Source organism: Ranitomeya imitator, chromosome 1 (assembly GCF_032444005.1).
Source record: "Ranitomeya imitator isolate aRanImi1 chromosome 1, aRanImi1.pri, whole genome shotgun sequence".
Lineage (NCBI taxonomy): Eukaryota > Metazoa > Chordata > Amphibia > Anura > Dendrobatidae > Ranitomeya > Ranitomeya imitator.
The window spans coordinates 558,093,963-558,116,191 of record NC_091282.1 but is presented as its reverse complement, the minus strand read 5'-3'; positions in this window follow the sequence as shown (position 1 = coordinate 558,116,191).

Here is a 22,229-nt window from a genome sequence, read left to right as displayed (position 1 = left end):
GTTATATCTTTCCTGCGGGGTGACCCTCAGAATTGGGCATTTGCATTGGCACCAGGGGATCCTGCGTTGCTCAATGTGGATGCGTTTTTTCTGGCATTGGGTTTGCTCTATGATGAACCTAACCTAGAGATTCAGGCTGAAAAAGCTTTATTGGCTCTCTCTCAGGGGCAAGATGAAGCAGAAATATATTGTCAGAAATTTCGGAAATGGTCGGTGCTTACTCAGTGGAATGAGTGCGCCCTGGCTGCAAGATTCAGAGATGGCCTTTCTGAGGCCATTAAAGATGTCATGGTGGGGTTCCCTGCGCCTACAGGTCTGAATGAGTCTATGACTATGGCTATTCAGATTGATCGGCGTTTACGGGAGCACAAACCTGTGCACCATTTGGCGGTGTCTTCTAAACAGGCACCTGAGACAATGCAATGTGATAGAATTCAGTCCAGAAGTGAACGGCAAAACTATAGGCGGAAAAATGGGTTGTGTTTTTATTGTGGTGATTCAGCTCATGTTATATCAGCATGCTCTAAACGCACAAAAAAGGTTGATAAGTCTGTTGCCATTAGTACTTTACAGTCTAAGTTCATTCTGTCTGTGACTCTGATTTGTTCATTATCAGCCATTTCCGTAGATGCCTATGTGGATTCAGGCGCTGCCCTGAGTCTTATGGATTGGTCATTTGCCAACCGCTGTGGGTTTAGTCTGGAGCCTCTGGAAGTCCCTATTCCTTTGAAAGGAATTGACTCTACACCTTTGGCTATGAATAAACCTCAGTATTGGACACAAGTGACCATGCGTATGACTCCCGTTCATCAGGAGGTGATTCGCTTCCTGGTACTGATTAATTTACATGATGTCTTAGTGCTTGGTCTGCCATGGTTACAAACTCATAACCCAGTCTTGGACTGGAAAACGATGTCTGTGTTAAGCTGGGGATGTCAGGGGGTTCATGATGATGCACCTCCGATTTCTATCGCTTCATCTACTCCTTCTGAGGTTCCGATATTTTTGTCTGATTATCGGGATGTTTTTGAGGAGCCTAAGCTCAATTCGCTTCCTCCTCACAGGGATTGTGATTGTGCTATAGATTTGATTCCTGGCAGTAAATTTCCTAAAGGTCGTTTGTTCAATCTGTCAGTGCCAGAGCATACTGCTATGCGGGATTATGTTAAGGAGTCCTTGGAAAAGGGACATATCCGTCCATCTTCGTCCCCTTTGGGAGCAGGTTTTTTTTTGTGGCCAAAAAAGATGGTTCCTTGAGGCCTTGTATAGATTACCGTCTTTTGAATAAGATTACAGTTAAATATCAGTATCCTTTGCCATTGTTGACTGATTTGTTCGCTCGCATTAAGGGGGCTAAATGGTTCACTAAGATTGATCTTCGGGGTGCGTATAATCTTGTGCGGATAAAGCAGGGTGATGAGTGGAAAACCGCATTTAATACGCCTGAGGGCCATTTTGAGTATTTGGTGATGCCTTTTGGACTTTCTAATGCTCCTTCTGTCTTCCAGTCCTTTATGCACGATATTTTCCGTGAATATCTGGATAAATTTATGATTGTGTATTTGGATGATGTTTTGGTTTTTTCGGATGACTGGGAGTCCCATGTTCAGCAGGTCAGGAAGGTGTTTCAGGTCCTGCGGGCCAATTCTTTGTTTGTAAAAGGTTCAAAGTGTCTCTTTGGAGTCCAGAAGATTTCTTTTTTGGGGTATATTTTTTCCCCTTCTACTATTGAGATGGATCCCGTCAAGGTTCAGGCTATTTGTGACTGGACGCAGCCTACATCTCTTAAGAGTCTACAGAAGTTCTTGGGCTTTGCTAATTTTTATCGTCGTTTCATAACTAATTTTTCTCGTGTTGTTAAGCCTTTGACAGATTTGACTAAGAAGGGTGCTGATGTTGCTGATTGGTCTCCTGCGGCTGTGGAGGCCTTTCAGGAACTTAAGCGCCGGTTTTCTTCTGCTCCTGTGTTGCGTCAGCCAGATGTTTCGCTTCCTTTTCAGGTTGAGGTTGATGCTTCCGAGATTGGAGCGGGGGCGGTTTTGTCACAGAGAAGCTCCGATTGCTCAGTGATGAAGCCATGTGCGTTCTTTTCTAGAAAGTTTTCGCCCACTGAGCGGAATTATGATGTTGGTAATCGGGAGCTTTTGGCCATGAAGTGGGCATTTGAGGAGTGGCGTCATTGGCTTGAGGGTGCTAGACATCGTGTGGTGGTCTTGACTGATCACAAAAATCTGATTTACCTTGAGTCTGCCAAGCGTCTGAATCCTAGACAGGCTCATTGGTCACTGTTTTTCTCCCGTGTCGATTTTGTGGTTTCATACCTGCCAGGTTCAAAGAATGTGAAGGCGGATGCTCTTTCTAGGAGTTTTGTGCCTGACTCCCCTGGAAATTCTGAGCCCACTGGTATCCTTAGGGATGGGGTGATTTTGTCGGCTGTCTCCCCAGACTTGCGACGTGCTTTGCAGGAGTTTCAGGCGGATAAACCTGATCGTTGTCCGCCTGAAAGACTGTTTGTTCCGGATAATTGGACCAGTAGAGTCATCTCCGAGGTCCATTCTTCTGCGTTGGCAGGTCATCCTGGAATATTTGGTACTAGAGACTTGGTGGCCAGGTCTTTTTGGTGGCCTTCCTTGTCGAGGGATGTGCGTTCTTTTGTGCAGTCTTGTGAAGTTTGCGCTCGGGCTAAGCCTTGCCTAAGTTGCCTTCCTCCTCTGAGTTGGTCCCTCTGTTTTTTCAGAACGTGGTTCGTTTGCATGGGATTCCGGAGAACATCGTTTCTGACAAGGGATCCCAGTTTGTGTCTAGATTTTAGCAGACGTTCTGTGCTAAGATGGGCATTGATTTGTCCTTTTCGTCTGCATTCCATCCTCAGACGAATGGCCAGACGGAACGAACTAATCAGACCTTGGAAACTTATTTAAGGTGTTTTGTTTCTGCTGATCAAGATGACTGGGTTACCTTTTTGCCGCTTGCCGAATTTGCCCTTAATAATCGGGCTAGTTCTGCTACTTTGGTTTCTCCTTTCTTTTGTAGTTCGGGGTTTCATCCTCGTTTTTCCTCTGGTCAGGTGGAGCCTTCTGATTGTCCTGGAGTGGACATGGTGGTGGATAGGTTGCATCAGATTTGGAGTCATGTGGTGGACAATTTGAAGTTGTCCCAGGAGAGGGCTCAGCAGTTTGCTAATCGCCGTTGCCGCGTGGGTCCTCGACTTCGTGTTGGGGACTTGGTGTGGTTGTCTTCTCGTTTTGTTCCTATGAAGGTCTCTTCTCCTAAGTTCAAGCCTCGGTTCATCGGTCCCTATAGGATCTTGGAAATTCTTAACCCTGTGTCGTTTCGTTTGGATCTCCCGGCATCGTTTGCTATTCATAATGTGTTCCATCGGTCGTTGTTGCGGAAGTATGAGGTACCTGTTGTTCGTTCGCTTGAGCCTCCTGCTCCGGTGCTGGTGGAGGGAGAATTGGAGTATGTTGTGGAGAAGATCTTGGATTCTCGTGTTTCCAGACGGAAACTCCAATATTTGGTCAAGTGGAAGGGTTATGGTCAGGAGGATAATTCTTGGGTGGTTGCCTCTGATGTTCATGCTGCTGATTTGGTCCGTGCATTTCATAGGGCTCATCCTGGTCGCCCTGGTGGTTCTCGTGAGGGTTCGGTGACCCCTCCTCAAGGGGGGGGTACTGTTGTGGATTCTGTTTTTGGGCTCACTCTGGTGGTTACAGATGGTACTGGGTGACTTGTGTTCTCTGCGGTCTCTGGTGTCCACCTGTTCTATCTGGATATGGGAGTTTCCTATTTAACCTGGCTTTCTTGTCATTTCCTCGCCGGCTATCAATGTAATCAGTGTGTCTTGTTACCTCTGCTTCCCGCTTCTGTATTCTTCAGGACAAGCTAAGTTTTTGATTTTCCTGTTCCACGTTTTGCTTAATTTTTGTCTTAGTCCAGCTTGCAGATATGTGATTCCTTTTTGCTGGTTGCTCTAGTGGGCTGATATTACTCCTCATGTTCCATGAGTTGGAACATGAGTTCAAGTAATTTCAGGATGGTTTTTTGTAGGGTTTTTCGCTGACTGCGCAGTTCACTTTTGTATCCTCTGCTATCTATCTTTAGCGGGCCTCATTTTGCTGAATCTGTTTTCATAACTACGTATGTGCTTTCCTCTCATTTCACCGTCATTACATGTGGGGGGCTGCTATTTCTGTGGGGTGTTTCTCTGGAGGCAAGAGAGGTCTGTGTTTCTTCTAATAGGGAAAGTTAGTTCTTCGGCTGGCGCGAGACGTCTAGGAATCAACGTAGGCACGTTCCCCGGCTACAGCTAGTTGTGTGTTGAGGTTCAGGATCGCGGTCAGCTCAGTTTCCATCACCCTAAAGCTTGTTTTGTTTTTTGTGCTTGTCCTTTTGTGATCCCCTGCCATTGGCATCATGACAGGGGCCACTACTTTGTTAGGGGCCTACTAACAGTGTCTGCCGCTCCAAGGTGTTCTCCTGGTTGCCTTTCCTGAGCTTCTATCTTCAGGCTTTTGTTAAATATTTGTTAAATGGAACAAATGCAGGGGGGCTATCACTTTGTTTGGGGCCTACTAACAGTGTCTGCTGCTCCAAGGTGCTCTCCTAGTTTCCTTTCCTGAGCTTCTATCTTCAGGCTCTTGTTAAATAGTTGTTAAATGGAACAAATGCAGGGGGGCCACTACTTTGTTTGGGGCCTACTAACAGTGTCTGCCGCTCCAAGGTGTTCTCCTGGTTGCCTTTCCTGAGCTTCCATCTTCAGGCTCTTGTTAAATAGTTGTTAAATGGAACAAATTCAGGGGGGCTACTACTTTGTTTGGGGCCTACTAACAGTGTCTGCCGCTCCAAGGTGTTCTCCTGGTTGCCTTTCCTGAGCTTCTATCTTCAGGCTCTTGTTAAATAGTTGTTAAATGGAACAAACGCAGGGGGGCTACTACTTTGTTTGGGACCTACTAACAGTGTCTGCCGCTCCAATGTGTTCTCCTGGTTGCCTTTCCTGAGCTTCTATCTTCAGGCTCTTGTTAAATAGTTGTTAAATGGAACAACTGCAGTGAGGCTACTATTTTGGTTGGGGCCTACTAACAGTGTCTGCCGCTCCAAGGTGTTCTCCTGGTTGCCTTTCCTGAGCTTCCATTTTCAGGCTCTCATTCAGTAGTTGTTAATATAACACTGCATTTGGCCTACTAGTTGGGTTGGGGCCTACTAACGGTGTCTGCCGCTCCTTGCTGTTCTCCTGGTTTCCTGTCCTGAACTTCCATTTTCAGGCTCTCGTTAAGTAGTTGTTAATATTACACAGCATTTGGCCTGCTAGTTTGGTTGGGGCCTATTAACGGTGTCTGCCGCTCCTTGCTGTTCTCCTGGTTTCCTGTTATGAACTTCCATTTTCAGGCTCTCGTTAAGTAGTTGTTAATATTACACTGCATTTTGTCTACTAGTTGGGTTGGGGCCTACTAACGGTGTCTGCCGCTCCTTGCTGTTCTCCTGGTTTCCTGTCCTGAACTTCCATTTTCAGGCTCTCGTTAAGTAGTTGTTAATATTACTCTGCATTTGGCCTGCTAGTTTGGTTGGGGCCTACTAACGGTGTCTGCCGCTCCTTGCTGTTCTCCTGGTTTCCTGTCCTGAACTTCCATTTTCAGGCTCTCGTTAAGTAGTTGTTAATATTACTCTGCATTTGGCCTGCTAGTTTGGTTGGGGCCTACTAACAGTGTCTGCGGCTCCTTGCTGTTCTCCTGGTTTCCTGTCCTGAACTTCCATTTTCGGGCTCTCGTTAAGTAGTTGTTAATATTACACTGCATTTGGCCTGCTAGTTTGGTTGGGGCCTACTAACGGTGTCTGCCGCTCCTTGCTGTTCTCCTGGTTTCCTGTCCTGCACTTCCATTTTCAGGCTCTCGTTAAGTAGTTGTTACTATTAAACTGCATTTTGCCTACTAGTTGATTTGGGGCCTACTAACGGTGTCTGCCGCTCCTTGCTGTTCTCCTGGTTTCCTGTCCTGAACTTCCATTTTCAGGCTCTCGTTAAGTAGTTGTTAATATTACACAGCATTTGGCCTGCTAGTTTGGTTGGGGCCTATTAACGGTGTCTGCCGCTCCTTGCTGTTCTCCTGGTTTCCTGTTATGAACTTCCATTTTCAGGCTCTCGTTAAGTAGTTGTTAATATTACACTGCATTTTGTCTACTAGTTGGGTTGGGGACTACTAACGGTGTCTGCCGCTCCTTGCTGTTCTCCTGGTTTCCTGTCCTGAACTTCCATTTTCAGGCTCTCGTTAAGTAGTTGTTAATATTACTCTGCATTTGGCCTGCTAGTTTGGTTGGGGCCTACTAACAGTGTCTGCGGCTCCTTGCTGTTCTCCTGGTTTCCTGTCCTGAACTTCCATTTTCGGGCTCTCGTTAAGTAGTTGTTAATATTACACTGCATTTGGCCTGCTAGTTTGGTTGGGGCCTACTAACGGTGTCTGCCGCTCCTTGCTGTTCTCCTGGTTTCCTGTCCTGCACTTCCATTTTCAGGCTCTCGTTAAGTAGTTGTTACTATTAAACTGCATTTTGCCTACTAGTTGGGTTGGGGCCTACTAACGGTGTCTGCCGCTCCTTGCTGTTCTCCTGGTTTCCTGTCCTGAACTTCCATTTTCAGGCTCTCGTTAAGTAGTTGTTAATATTACACTGCATTTGGCCTGCTAGTTTGGTTGGGGCCTATTAACGGTGTCTGCTGCTCCTTGCTGTTCTCCTGGTTTCCTGTTATGAACTTCCATTTTCAGGCTCTCGTTAAGTAGTTGTTAATATTACACTGCATTTTGTCTACTAGTTGGGTTGGGGCCTACTAACGGTGTCTGCCGCTCTTTGCTGTTCTCCTGGTTTCCTGTCCTGAACTTCCATTTTCAGGCTCTCGTTAAGTAGTTGTTAATATTACTCTGCATTTGGCCTGCTAGTTTGGTTGGGGCCTACTAACAGTGTCTGCCGCTCCTTGCTGTTCTCCTGGTTTCCTGTCCTGAACTTCCATTTTCGGGCTCTCGTTAAGTAGTTGTTAATATTACACTGCATTTGGCCTGCTAGTTTGGTTGGGGCCTACTAACGGTGTCTGCCGCTCCTTGCTGTTCTCCTGGTTTCCTGTCCTGCACTTCCATTTTCAGGCTCTCGTTAAGTAGTTGTTACTATTAAACTGCATTTTGCCTACTAGTTGGGTTGGGGCCTACTAACGGTGTCTGCCGCTCCTTGCTGTTCTCCTGGTTTCGTGTCCTGAACTTCCATTTTCAGGCTCTCGTTAAGTAGTTATTAATATTACACAGCATTTGGCCTGCTAGTTTGGTTGGGGCCTATTAACGGTGTCTGCCGCTCCTTGCTGTTCTCCTGGTTTCCTGTTATGAACTTCCATTTTCAGGCTCTCGTTAAGTAGTTGTTAATATTACACTGCATTTTGTCTACTAGTTGGGTTGGGGCCTACTAACGGTGTCTGCCGCTCCTTGCTGTTCTCCTGGTTTCCTGTCCTGAACTTCCATTTTCAGGCTCTCGTTAAGTAGTTGTTAATATTACTCTGCATTTGGCCTGCTAGTTTGGTTGGGGCCTACTAACAGTGTCTGCCGCTCCTTGCTGTTCTCCTGGTTTCCTGTCCTGAACTTCCATTTTCGGGCTCTCGTTAAGTAGTTGTTAATATTACACTGCATTTGGCCTGCTAGTTTGGTTGGGGCCTACTAACAGTGTCTGCGGCTCCTTGCTGTTCTCCTGGTTTCCTGTCCTGCACTTCCATTTTCAGGCTCTCGTTAAGTAGTTGTTACTATTAAACTGCATTTTGCCTACTAGTTGGGTTGGGGCCTACTAACGGTGTCTGCCGCTCCTTGCTGTTCTCCTGGTTTCCTGTCCTGAACTTCCATTTTCAGGCTATCGTTAAGTAGTTGTTAATATTACACAGCATTTGGCCTGCCAGTTTGGTTGGGGCCTATTAACGGTGTCTGCCGCTCCTTGCTGTTCTCCTGGTTTCCTGTTATGAACTTCCATTTTCAGGCTCTCGTTAAGTAGTTGTTAATATTACACTGCATTTTGTCTACTAGTTGGGTTGGGGCCTACTAACGGTGTCTGCCGCTCCTTGCTGTTCTCCTGGTTTCCTGTCCTGAACTTCCATTTTCAGGCTCTCGTTAAGTAGTTGTTAATATTACTCTGCATTTGGCCTGCTAGTTTGGTTGGGGCCTACTAACAGTGTCTGCCGCTCCTTGCTGTTCTCCTGGTTTCCTGTCCTGAACTTCCATTTTCGGGCTCTCGTTAAATAGTTGTTAATATTACACTGCATTTGGCCTGCTAGTTTGGTTGGGGCCTACTAACGGTGTCTGCCGCTCCTTGCTGTTCTCCTGGTTTCCTGTCCTGCACTTCCATTTTCAGGCTCTCGTTAAGTAGTTGTTACTATTAAACTGCATTTTGCCTACTAGTTGGGTTGGGGCCTACTAACGGTGTCTGCCGCTCCTTGCTGTTCTCCTGGTTTCCTGTCCTGAACTTCCATTTTCAGGCTCTCGTTAAGTAGTTGTTAATATTACACTGCATTTGGCCTGCTAGTTTGGTTGGGGCCTATTAACGGTGTCTGCCGCTCCTTGCTGTTCTCCTGGTTTCCTGTTATGAACTTCCATTTTCAGGCTCTCGTTAAGTAGTTGTTAATATTACACTGCATTTTGTCTACTAGTTGGGTTGGGGCCTACTAACGGTGTCTGCCGCTCTTTGATGTTCTCCTGGTTTCCTGTCCTGAACTTCCATTTTCAGGCTCTCGTTAAGTAGTTGTTAATATTACTCTGCATTTGGCCTGCTAGTTTGGTTGGGGCCTACTAACAGTGTCTGCCGCTCCTTGCTGTTCTCCTGGTTTCCTGTCCTGAACTTCCATTTTCGGGCTCTCGTTAAGTAGTTGTTAATATTACACTGCATTTGGCCTGCTAGTTTGGTTGGGGCCTACTAACGGTGTCTGCCGCTCCTTGCTGTTCTCCTGGTTTCCTGTCCTGCACTTCCATTTTCAGGCTCTCGTTAAGTAGTTGTTACTATTAAACTGCATTTTGCCTACTAGTTGGGTTGGGGCCTACTAACGGTGTCTGCCGCTCCTTGCTGTTCTCCTGGTTTCCTGTCCTGAACTTCCATTTTCAGGCTCTCGTTAAGTAGTTGTTAATATTACACAGCATTTGGCCTGCTAGTTTGGTTGGGGCCTATTAACGGTGTCTGCCGCTCCTTGCTTTTCTCCTGGTTTCCTGTTATGAACTTCCATTTTCAGGCTCTCGTTAAGTAGTTGTTAATATTACACTGCATTTTGTCTACTAGTTGGGTTGGGGCCTACTAACGGTGTCTGCCGCTCCTTGCTGTTCTCCTGGTTTCCTGTCCTGAACTTCCATTTTCAGGCTCTCGTTAAGTAGTTGTTAATATTACTCTGCATTTGGCCTGCTAGTTTGGTTGGGGCCTACTAACAGTGTCTGCCGCTCCTTGCTGTTCTCCTGGTTTCCTGTCCTGAACTTCCATTTTCGGGCTCTCGTTAAGTAGTTGTTAATATTACACTGCATTTGGCCTGCTAGTTTGGTTGGGGCCTACTAACAGTGTCTGCGGCTCCTTGCTGTTCTCCTGGTTTCCTGTCCTGCACTTCCATTTTCAGGCTCTCGTTAAGTAGTTGTTACTATTAAACTGCATTTTGCCTACTAGTTGGGTTGGGGCCTACTAACGGTGTCTGCCGCTCCTTGCTGTTCTCCTGGTTTCCTGTGCTGAACTTCCATTTTCAGGCTCTCGTTAAGTAGTTGTTAATATTACACTTCATTTGGCCTGCTAGTTTGGTTGGGGCCTACTAACAGAGTCTGCCGCTCCAAGGTGTTCTCTTGGTTGCCTTTCCTGAGCTTCCATTTTCAGGCTCTCATTCAGTAGTTGTTAATATAACACTGCATTTGGCCTACTAGTTGGGTTGGGGCCTACTAACGGTGTCTGCCGCTCCTTGCTATTCTCCTGGTTTCCTGTCCTGAACTTCCATTTTCAGGCTCTCGTTAAGTAGTTGTTAATATTACACAGCATTTAGCCTGCTAGTTTGGTTGGGGCCTATTAACGGTGTCTGCCGCTCCTTGCTGTTCTCCTGGTTTCCTGTTATGAACTTCCATTTTCAGGCTCTCGTTAAGTAGTTGTTAATATTACACTGCATTTTGTCTACTAGTTGGGTTGGGGCCTACTAACGGTGTCTGCCGCTCTTTGCTGTTCTCCTGGTTTCCTGTCCTGAACTTCCATTTTCAGGCTCTCGTTAAGTAGTTGTTAATATTACTCTGCATTTGGCCTGCTAGTTTGGTTGGGGCCTACTAACAGTGTCTGCCGCTCCTTGCTGTTCTCCTGGTTTCCTGTCCTGAACTTCCATTTTCAGGCTCTCGTTAAGTAGTTATTAATATTACACAGCATTTGGCCTGCTAGTTTGGTTGGGGCCTATTAACGGTGTCTGCCGCTCCTTGCTGTTCTCCTGGTTTCCTGTTATGAACTTCCATTTTCAGGCTCTCGTTAAGTAGTTGTTACTATTAAACTGCATTTTGCCTACTAGTTGGGTTGGGGCCTACTAACGGTGTCTGCCGCTCCTTGCTGTTCTCCTGGTTTCCTGTCCTGAACTTCCATTTTCAGGCTCTCGTTAAGTAGTTGTTAATATTACACAGCATTTGGCCTGCTAGTTTGGTTGGGGCCTATTAACGGTGTCTGCCGCTCCTTGCTTTTCTCCTGGTTTCCTGTTATGAACTTCCATTTTCAGGCTCTCGTTAAGTAGTTGTTAATATTACACTGCATTTTGTCTACTAGTTGGGTTGGGGCCTACTAACGGTGTCTGCCGCTCCTTGCTGTTCTCCTGGTTTCCTGTCCTGAACTTCCATTTTCAGGCTCTCGTTAAGTAGTTGTTAATATTACTCTGCATTTGGCCTGCTAGTTTGGTTGGGGCCTACTAACAGTGTCTGCCGCTCCTTGCTGTTCTCCTGGTTTCCTGTCCTGAACTTCCATTTTCGGGCTCTCGTTAAGTAGTTGTTAATATTACACTGCATTTGGCCTGCTAGTTTGGTTGGGGCCTACTAACAGTGTCTGCGGCTCCTTGCTGTTCTCCTGGTTTCCTGTCCTGCACTTCCATTTTCAGGCTCTCGTTAAGTAGTTGTTACTATTAAACTGCATTTTGCCTACTAGTTGGGTTGGGGCCTACTAACGGTGTCTGCCGCTCCTTGCTGTTCTCCTGGTTTCCTGTGCTGAACTTCCATTTTCAGGCTCTCGTTAAGTAGTTGTTAATATTACACTTCATTTGGCCTGCTAGTTTGGTTGGGGCCTACTAACAGTGTCTGCCGCTCCAAGGTGTTCTCTTGGTTGCCTTTCCTGAGCTTCCATTTTCAGGCTCTCATTCAGTAGTTGTTAATATAACACTGCATTTGGCCTACTAGTTGGGTTGGGGCCTACTAACGGTGTCTGCCGCTCCTTGCTATTCTCCTGGTTTCCTGTCCTGAACTTCCATTTTCAGGCTCTCGTTAAGTAGTTGTTAATATTACACAGCATTTAGCCTGCTAGTTTGGTTGGGGCCTATTAACGGTGTCTGCCGCTCCTTGCTGTTCTCCTGGTTTCCTGTTATGAACTTCCATTTTCAGGCTCTCGTTAAGTAGTTGTTAATATTACACTGCATTTTGTCTACTAGTTGGGTTGGGGCCTACTAACGGTGTCTGCCGCTCTTTGCTGTTCTCCTGGTTTCCTGTCCTGAACTTCCATTTTCAGGCTCTCGTTAAGTAGTTGTTAATATTACTCTGCATTTGGCCTGCTAGTTTGGTTGGGGCCTACTAACAGTGTCTGCCGCTCCTTGCTGTTCTCCTGGTTTCCTGTCCTGAACTTCCATTTTCAGGCTCTCGTTAAGTAGTTATTAATATTACACAGCATTTGGCCTGCTAGTTTGGTTGGGGCCTATTAACGGTGTCTGCCGCTCCTTGCTGTTCTCCTGGTTTCCTGTTATGAACTTCCATTTTCAGGCTCTCGTTAAGTAGTTGTTAATATTACACTGCATTTTGTCTACTAGTTGGGTTGGGGCCTACTAACGGTGTCTGCCGCTCCTTGCTGTTCTCCTGGTTTCCTGTCCTGAACTTCCATTTTCAGGCTCTCGTTAAGTAGTTGTTACTATTAAACTGCATTTTGCCTACTAGTTGGGTTGGGGCCTACTAACGGTGTCTGCCGCTCCTTGCTGTTCTCCTGGTTTCCTGTCCTGAACTTCCATTTTCAGGCTATCGTTAAGTAGTTGTTAATATTACACAGCATTTGGCCTGCCAGTTTGGTTGGGGCCTATTAACGGTGTCTGCCGCTCCTTGCTGTTCTCCTGGTTTCCTGTTATGAACTTCCATTTTCAGGCTCTCGTTAAGTAGTTGTTAATATTACACTGCATTTTGTCTACTAGTTGGGTTGGGGCCTACTAACGGTGTCTGCCGCTCCTTGCTGTTCTCCTGGTTTCCTGTCCTGAACTTCCATTTTCAGGCTCTCGTTAAGTAGTTGTTAATATTACTCTGCATTTGGCCTGCTAGTTTGGTTGGGGCCTACTAACAGTGTCTGCCGCTCCTTGCTGTTCTCCTGGTTTCCTGTCCTGAACTTCCATTTTCGGGCTCTCGTTAAGTAGTTGTTAATATTACACTGCATTTGGCCTGCTAGTTTGGTTGGGGCCTACTAACGGTGTCTGCCGCTCCTTGCTGTTCTCCTGGTTTCCTGTCCTGCACTTCCATTTTCAGGCTCTCGTTAAGTAGTTGTTACTATTAAACTGCATTTTGCCTACTAGTTGGGTTGGGGCCTACTAACGGTGTCTGCCGCTCCTTGCTGTTCTCCTGGTTTCCTGTCCTGAACTTCCATTTTCAGGCTCTCGTTAAGTAGTTGTTAATATTACACTGCATTTGGCCTGCTAGTTTGGTTGGGGCCTATTAACGGTGTCTGCCGCTCCTTGCTGTTCTCCTGGTTTCCTGTTATGAACTTCCATTTTCAGGCTCTCGTTAAGTAGTTGTTAATATTACACTGCATTTTGTCTACTAGTTGGGTTGGGGCCTACTAACGGTGTCTGCCGCTCTTTGATGTTCTCCTGGTTTCCTGTCCTGAACTTCCATTTTCAGGCTCTCGTTAAGTAGTTGTTAATATTACTCTGCATTTGGCCTGCTAGTTTGGTTGGGGCCTACTAACAGTGTCTGCCGCTCCTTGCTGTTCTCCTGGTTTCCTGTCCTGAACTTCCATTTTCGGGCTCTCGTTAAGTAGTTGTTAATATTACACTGCATTTGGCCTGCTAGTTTGGTTGGGGCCTACTAACGGTGTCTGCCGCTCCTTGCTGTTCTCCTGGTTTCCTGTCCTGCACTTCCATTTTCAGGCTCTCGTTAAGTAGTTGTTACTATTAAACTGCATTTTGCCTACTAGTTGGGTTGGGGCCTACTAACGGTGTCTGCCGCTCCTTGCTGTTCTCCTGGTTTCCTGTCCTGAACTTCCATTTTCAGGCTCTCGTTAAGTAGTTGTTAATATTACACAGCATTTGGCCTGCTAGTTTGGTTGGGGCCTATTAACGGTGTCTGCAGCTCCTTGCTTTTCTCCTGTTTTCCTGTTATGAACTTCCATTTTCAGGCTCTCGTTAAGTAGTTGTTAATATTACACTGCATTTTGTCTACTAGTTGGGTTGGGGCCTACTAACGGTGTCTGCCGCTCCTTGCTGTTCTCCTGGTTTCCTGTCCTGAACTTCCATTTTCAGGCTCTCGTTAAGTAGTTGTTAATATTACTCTGCATTTGGCCTGCTAGTTTGGTTGGGGCCTACTAACAGTGTCTGCCGCTCCTTGCTGTTCTCCTGGTTTCCTGTCCTGAACTTCCATTTTCGGGCTCTCGTTAAGTAGTTGTTAATATTACACTGCATTTGGCCTGCTAGTTTGGTTGGGGCCTACTAACAGTGTCTGCGGCTCCTTGCTGTTCTCCTGGTTTCCTGTCCTGCACTTCCATTTTCAGGCTCTCGTTAAGTAGTTGTTACTATTAAACTGCATTTTGCCTACTGGTTGGGTTGGGGCCTACTAACGGTGTCTGCCGCTCCTTGCTGTTCTCCTGGTTTCCTGTGCTGAACTTCCATTTTCAGGCTCTCGTTAAGTAGTTGTTAATATTACACTTCATTTGGCCTGCTAGTTTGGTTGGGGCCTACTAACAGTGTCTGCCGCTCCAAGGTGTTCTCTTGGTTGCCTTTCCTGAGCTTCCATTTTCAGGCTCTCATTCAGTAGTTGTTAATATAACACTGCATTTGGCCTACTAGTTGGGTTGGGGCCTACTAACGGTGTCTGCCGCTCCTTGCTATTCTCCTGGTTTCCTGTCCTGAACTTCCATTTTCAGGCTCTCGTTAAGTAGTTGTTAATATTACACAGCATTTAGCCTGCTAGTTTGGTTGGGGCCTATTAACGGTGTCTGCCGCTCCTTGCTGTTCTCCTGGTTTCCTGTTATGAACTTCCATTTTCAGGCTCTCGTTAAGTAGTTGTTAATATTACACTGCATTTTGTCTACTAGTTGGGTTGGGGCCTACTAACGGTGTCTGCCGCTCTTTGCTGTTCTCCTGGTTTCCTGTCCTGAACTTCCATTTTCAGGCTCTCGTTAAGTAGTTGTTAATATTACTCTGCATTTGGCCTGCTAGTTTGGTTGGGGCCTACTAACAGTGTCTGCCGCTCCTTGCTGTTCTCCTGGTTTCCTGTCCTGAACTTCCATTTTCGGGCTCTCGTTAAGTAGTTGTTAATATTACACTGCATTTGGCCTGCTAGTTTGGTTGGGGCCTACTAACGGTGTCTGCCGCTCCTTGCTGTTCTCCTGGTTTCCTGTCCTGCACTTCCATTTTCAGGCTCTCGTTAAGTAGTTGTTACTATTAAACTGCATTTTGCCTACTAGTTGGGTTGGGGCCTACTAACGGTGTCTGCCGCTCCTTGCTGTTCTCCTGGTTTCCTGTCCTGAACTTCCATTTTCAGGCTCTCGTTAAGTAGTTGTTAATATTACACTGCATTTGGCCTGCTAGTTTGGTTGGGGCCTATTAACGGTGTCTGCCGCTCCTTGCTGTTCTCCTGGTTTCCTGTTATGAACTTCCATTTTCAGGCTCTCGTTAAGTAGTTGTTAATATTACACTGCATTTTGTCTACTAGTTGGGTTGGGGCCTACTAACGGTGTCTGCCGCTCTTTGCTGTTCTTCTGGTTTCCTGTCCTGAACTTCCATTTTCAGGCTCTCGTTAAGTAGTTGTTAATATTACTCTGCATTTGGCCTGCTAGTTTGGTTGGGGCCTACTAACAGTGTCTGCCGCTCCTTGCTGTTCTCCTGGTTTCCTGTCCTGAACTTCCATTTTCGGGCTCTCGTTAAGTAGTTGTTAATATTACACTGCATTTGGCCTGCTAGTTTGGTTGGGGCCTACTAACGGTGTCTGCCGCTCCTTGCTGTTCTCCTGGTTTCCTGTCCTGCACTTCCATTTTCAGGCTCTCGTTAAGTAGTTGTTACTATTAAACTGCATTTTGCCTACTAGTTGGGTTGGGGCCTACTAACGGTGTCTGCCGCTCCTTGCTGTTCTCCTGGTTTCCTGTCCTGAACTTCCATTTTCAGGCTTTCGTTAAGTAGTTGTTAATATTACACAGCATTTGGCCTGCTAGTTTGGTTGGGGCCTATTAACGGTGTCTGCCGCTCCTTGCTGTTCTCCTGGTTTCCTGTTATGAACTTCCATTTTCAGGCTCTCGTTAAGTAGTTGTTAATATTACACTGCATTTTGTCTACTAGTTGGGTTGGGGCCTACTAACGGTGTCTGCCGCTCCTTGCTGTTCTCCTGGTTTCCTGTCCTGAACTTCCATTTTCAGGCTCTCGTTAAGTAGTTGTTAATATTACTCTGCATTTGGCCTGCTAGTTTGGTTGGGGCCTACTAACAGTGTCTGCCGCTCCTTGCTGTTCTCCTGGTTTCCTGTCCTGAACTTCCATTTTCGGGCTCTCGTTAAGTAGTTGTTAATATTACACTGCATTTGGCCTGCTAGTTTGGTTGGGGCCTACTAACAGTGTCTGCGGCTCCTTGCTGTTCTCCTGGTTTCCTGTCCTGCACTTCCATTTTCAGGCTCTCGTTAAGTAGTTGTTAATATTACACTGCATTTGGCCTGCTAGTTTGGTTGGGGCCTACTAACGGTGTCTGCCGCTCCTTGCTGTTCTCCTGGTTTCCTGTCCTGCACTTCCATTTTCAGGCTCTCGTTAAGTAGTTGTTACTATTAAACTGCATTTTGCCTACTAGTTGGGTTGGGGCCTACTAACGGTGTCTGCCGCTCCTTGCTGTTCTCCTGGTTTCCTGTCCTGAACTTCCATTTTCAGGCTCTCGTTAAGTAGTTGTTAATATTACACAGCATTTGGCCTGCTAGTTTGGTTGGGGCCTATTAACGGTGTCTGCAGCTCCTTGCTTTTCTCCTGGTTTCCTGTTATGAACTTCCATTTTCAGGCTCTCGTTAAGTAGTTGTTAATATTACACTGCATTTTGTCTACTAGTTGGGTTGGGGCCTACTAACGGTGTCTGCCGCTCCTTGCTGTTCTCCTGGTTTCCTGTCCTGAACTTCCATTTTCAGGCTCTCGTTAAGTAGTTGTTAATATTACTCTGCATTTGGCCTGCTAGTTTGGTTGGGGCCTACTAACAGTGTCTGCCGCTCCTTGCTGTTCTCCTGGTTTCCTGTCCTGAACTTCCATTTTCGGGCTCTCGTTAAGTAGTTGTTAATATTACACTGCATTTGGCCTGCTAGTTTGGTTGGGGCCTACTAACAGTGTCTGCGGCTCCTTGCTGTTCTCCTGGTTTCCTGTCCTGCACTTCCATTTTCAGGCTCTCGTTAAGTAGTTGTTACTATTAAACTGCATTTTGCCTACTGGTTGGGTTGGGGCCTACTAACGGTGTCTGCCGCTCCTTGCTGTTCTCCTGGTTTCCTGTGCTGAACTTCCATTTTCAGGCTCTCGTTAAGTAGTTGTTAATATTACACTTCATTTGGCCTGCTAGTTTGGTTGGGGCCTACTAACAGTGTCTGCCGCTCCAAGGTGTTCTCTTGGTTGCCTTTCCTGAGCTTCCATTTTCAGGCTCTCATTCAGTAGTTGTTAATATAACACTGCATTTGGCCTACTAGTTGGGTTGGGGCCTACTAACGGTGTCTGCCGCTCCTTGCTATTCTCCTGGTTTCCTGTCCTGAACTTCCATTTTCAGGCTCTCGTTAAGTAGTTGTTAATATTACACAGCATTTAGCCTGCTAGTTTGGTTGGGGCCTATTAACGGTGTCTGCCGCTCCTTGCTGTTCTCCTGGTTTCCTGTTATGAACTTCCATTTTCAGGCTCTCGTTAAGTAGTTGTTAATATTACACTGCATTTTGTCTACTAGTTGGGTTGGGGCCTACTAACGGTGTCTGCCGCTCTTTGCTGTTCTCCTGGTTTCCTGTCCTGAACTTCCATTTTCAGGCTCTCGTTAAGTAGTTGTTAATATTACTCTGCATTTGGCCTGCTAGTTTGGTTGGGGCCTACTAACAGTGTCTGCCGCTCCTTGCTGTTCTCCTGGTTTCCTGTCCTGAACTTCCATTTTCGGGCTCTCGTTAAGTAGTTGTTAATATTACACTGCATTTGGCCTGCTAGTTTGGTTGGGGCCTACTAACGGTGTCTGCCGCTCCTTGCTGTTCTCCTGGTTTCCTGTCCTGCACTTCCATTTTCAGGCTCTCGTTAAGTAGTTGTTACTATTAAACTGCATTTTGCCTACTAGTTGGGTTGGGGCCTACTAACGGTGTCTGCCGCTCCTTGCTGTTCTCCTGGTTTCCTGTCCTGAACTTCCATTTTCAGGCTCTCGTTAAGTAGTTGTTAATATTACACTGCATTTGGCCTGCTAGTTTGGTTGGGGCCTATTAACGGTGTCTGCCGCTCCTTGCTGTTCTCCTGGTTTCCTGTTATGAACTTCCATTTTCAGGCTCTCGTTAAGTAGTTGTTAATATTACACTGCATTTTGTCTACTAGTTGGGTTGGGGCCTACTAACGGTGTCTGCCGCTCTTTGCTGTTCTTCTGGTTTCCTGTCCTGAACTTCCATTTTCAGGCTCTCGTTAAGTAGTTGTTAATATTACTCTGCATTTGGCCTGCTAGTTTGGTTGGGGCCTACTAACAGTGTCTGCCGCTCCTTGCTGTTCTCCTGGTTTCCTGTCCTGAACTTCCATTTTCGGGCTCTCGTTAAGTAGTTGTTAATATTACACTGCATTTGGCCTGCTAGTTTGGTTGGGGCCTACTAACGGTGTCTGCCGCTCCTTGCTGTTCTCCTGGTTTCCTGTCCTGCACTTCCATTTTCAGGCTCTCGTTAAGTAGTTGTTACTATTAAACTGCATTTTGCCTACTAGTTGGGTTGGGGCCTACTAACGGTGTCTGCCGCTCCTTGCTGTTCTCCTGGTTTCCTGTCCTGAACTTCCATTTTCAGGCTTTCGTTAAGTAGTTGTTAATATTACACAGCATTTGGCCTGCTAGTTTGGTTGGGGCCTATTAACGGTGTCTGCCGCTCCTTGCTGTTCTCCTGGTTTCCTGTTATGAACTTCCATTTTCAGGCTCTCGTTAAGTAGTTGTTAATATTACACTGCATTTTGTCTACTAGTTGGGTTGGGGCCTACTAACGGTGTCTGCCGCTCCTTGCTGTTCTCCTGGTTTCCTGTCCTGAACTTCCATTTTCAGGCTCTCGTTAAGTAGTTGTTAATATTACTCTGCATTTGGCCTGCTAGTTTGGTTGGGGCCTACTAACAGTGTCTGCCGCTCCTTGCTGTTCTCCTGGTTTCCTGTCCTGAACTTCCATTTTCGGGCTCTCGTTAAGTAGTTGTTAATATTACACTGCATTTGGCCTGCTAGTTTGGTTGGGGCCTACTAACAGTGTCTGCGGCTCCTTGCTGTTCTCCTGGTTTCCTGTCCTGCACTTCCATTTTCAGGCTCTCGTTAAGTAGTTGTTACTATTAAATTGCATTTTGCCTACTAGTTGGGTTGGGGCCTACTAACGGTGTCTGCCGCTCCTTGCTGTTCTCCTGGTTTCCTGTCCTGAACTTCCATTTTCAGGCTCTCGTTAAGTAGTTGTTAATATTACACTGCATTTGGCCTGCTAGTTTGGTTGGGGCCTATTAACGGTGTCTGCCGCTCCTTGCTGTTCTTCTGGTTTCCTGTTATGAACTTCCATTTTCAGGCTCTCGTTAAGTAGTTGTTAATATTACACTGCATTTTGTCTACTAGTTGGGTTGGGGCCTACTAACAGTGTCTGCCGCTCCTTGCTGTTCTCCTGGTTTCCTGTCCTGAACTTCCATTTTCGGGCTCTCGTTAAGTAGTTGTTAATATTACACTGCATTTGGCCTGCTAGTTTGGTTGGGGCCTACTAACGGTGTCTGCCGCTCCTTGCTGTTCTCCTGGTTTCCTGTCCTGCACTTCCATTTTCAGGCTCTCGTTAAGTAGTTGTTACTATTAAACTGCATTTTGCCTACTAGTTGGGTTGGGGCCTACTAACGGTGTCTGCCGCTCCTTGCTGTTCTCCTGGTTTCCTGTCCTGAACTTCCATTTTCAGGATCTCGTTAAGTAGTTGTTAATATTACACTGCATTTTGCCTACTAGTTGGGTTGGGGCCTACTAACGGTGTCTGCCGCTCCTTGCTGTTCTCCTGGTTTCCTGTCCTGAACTTCCATTTTCAGGCTCTCGTTAAGTAGTTGTTAATATTGCACTGCATTTGGCCTGCTAGTTTGGTTGGGGCCTATTAACGGTGTCTGCCGCTCCTTGTTGTTCTCCTGGTTTCCTGTTATGAACTTCCATTTTCAGGCTCTCGTTAAGTAGTTGTTAATTTTACACTGCATTTTGTCTACTAGTTGGCTTGGGGCCTAATAACGGTGTCTGCCGCTCCTTGCTGTTCTCCTGGTTTCCTGTCCTGAACTTCCATTTTCAGGATCTCGTTAAGTAGTTGTTAATATTACACTGCATTTTGCCTACTAGTTGGGTTGGGGCCTACTAACGGTGTCTGCCGCTCCTTGCTTTTCTCCTGGTTTCCTGTCCTGAACTTCCATTTTCAGGCTCTCGTTAAGTAGTTGTTAATATTACACTGCATTTTGCCTACTAGTTGGGTTGGGGCCTACTAACGGTGTCTGCCGCTCCTTGCTGTTCTCCTTTTTTCCTGTCCTGAACTTCCATTTTCAGGCTCTCGTTAAGTAGTTGTTAATATTACACTGCATTTGGCCTGCTAGTTTGGTTGGGGCCTACTAACAGTGTCTGCCGCTCCTTGCTGTTCTCCTGGTTTCCTGTCCTGAACTTCCATTTTCAGGCTCTCGTTAAGTAGTTGTTAATATTACACTGCATTTGGCCTGCTAGTTTGGTTGGGGCCTACTAACAGTGTCTGCCGCTCCTTGCTGTTCTCCTGGTTTCCTGTCCTGCACTTCCATTTTCAGGCTCTCGTTAAGTAGTTGTTAATATTACACTGCATTTTGTTTACTAGTTGGGTTGGGGCCTCCTAACGGTGTCTGCTGCTCCTTGCTGTTCTCCTGGTTTCCTGTCCTGAACTTCCATTTTCAGGCTCTCGTTAAGTAGTTGTTAATATTACACTTCATTTGGCCTGCTAGTTTGGTTGGGGCCTACTTACAGTGTCTGCCGCTCCTTGCTGTTCTCCTGGTTTCCTGTCCTGAACTTCCATTTTCAGGGTCTCGTTAAGTAGTTGTTAATATTACACTGCATTTGGCCTGCTAGTTTGGTTGGGGCCTACTAACGGTGTCTGCCGCTCCTTGCTGTTCTCCTGGTTTCCTGTCCTGGACTTCCATTTTCAGGCTCTCATTAAGTAGTTGTTAATATTACACTGCATTTGGCCTGCTAGTTTGGTTGGGGGCCTACTAACAGTGTCTGCCGCTCCTTGCTGTTCTCCTGGTTTCCTGTCCTGAACTTCCATTTTCAGGCTCTCGTTAAGTAGTTGTTAATATTACACAGCATTTGGCCTGCTAGTTTGGTTGGGGCCTATTAACGGTGTCTGCCGCTCCTTGCTGTTCTCCTGGTTTCCTGTTATGAACTTCCATTTTCAGGCTCTCGTTAAGTAGTTGTTAATATTACACTGCATTTTGTCTACTAGTTGGGTTGGGGCCTACTAACGGTGTCTGCCGCTCCTTGCTGTTCTCCTGGTTTCCTGTCCTGAACTTCCATTTTCAGGCTCTCGTTAAGTAGTTGTTAATATTACTCTGCATTTGGCCTGCTAGTTTGGTTGGGGCCTACTAACAGTGTCTGCCGCTCCTTGCTGTTCTCCTGGTTTCCTGTCCTGAACTTCCATTTTCGGGCTCTCGTTAAGTAGTTGTTAATATTACACTGCATTTGGCCTGCTAGTTTGGTTGGGGCCTACTAACAGTGTCTGCGGCTCCTTGCTGTTCTCCTGGTTTCCTGTCCTGCACTTCCATTTTCAGGCTCTCGTTAAGTAGTTGTTACTATTAAATTGCATTTTGCCTACTAGTTGGGTTGGGGCCTACTAACGGTGTCTGCCGCTCCTTGCTGTTCTCCTGGTTTCCTGTCCTGAACTTCCATTTTCAGGCTCTCGTTAAGTAGTTGTTAATATTACACTGCATTTGGCCTGCTAGTTTGGTTGGGGCCTATTAACGGTGTCTGCCGCTCCTTGCTGTTCTTCTGGTTTCCTGTTATGAACTTCCATTTTCAGGCTCTCGTTAAGTAGTTGTTAATATTACACTGCATTTTGTCTACTAGTTGGGTTGGGGCCTACTAACAGTGTCTGCCGCTCCTTGCTGTTCTCCTGGTTTCCTGTCCTGAACTTCCATTTTCGGGCTCTCGTTAAGTAGTTGTTAATATTACACTGCATTTGGCCTGCTAGTTTGGTTGGGGCCTACTAACGGTGTCTGCCGCTCCTTGCTGTTCTCCTGGTTTCCTGTCCTGAACTTCCATTTTCGGGCTCTCGTTAAGTAGTTGTTACTATTAAACTGCATTTTGCCTACTAGTTGGGTTGGGGCCTACTAACGGTGTCTGCCGCTCCTTGCTGTTCTCCTGGTTTCCTGTCCTGAACTTCCATTTTCAGGATCTCGTTAAGTAGTTGTTAATATTACACTGCATTTTGTCTACTAGTTGGGTTGGGGCCTACTAACAGTGTCTGCCGCTCCTTGCTGTTCTCCTGGTTTCCTGTCCTGAACTTCCATTTTCGGGCTCTCGTTAAGTAGTTGTTAATATTACACTGCATTTTGTCTACTAGTTGGGTTGGGGCCTACTAACAGTGTCTGCCGCTCCTTGCTGTTCTCCTGGTTT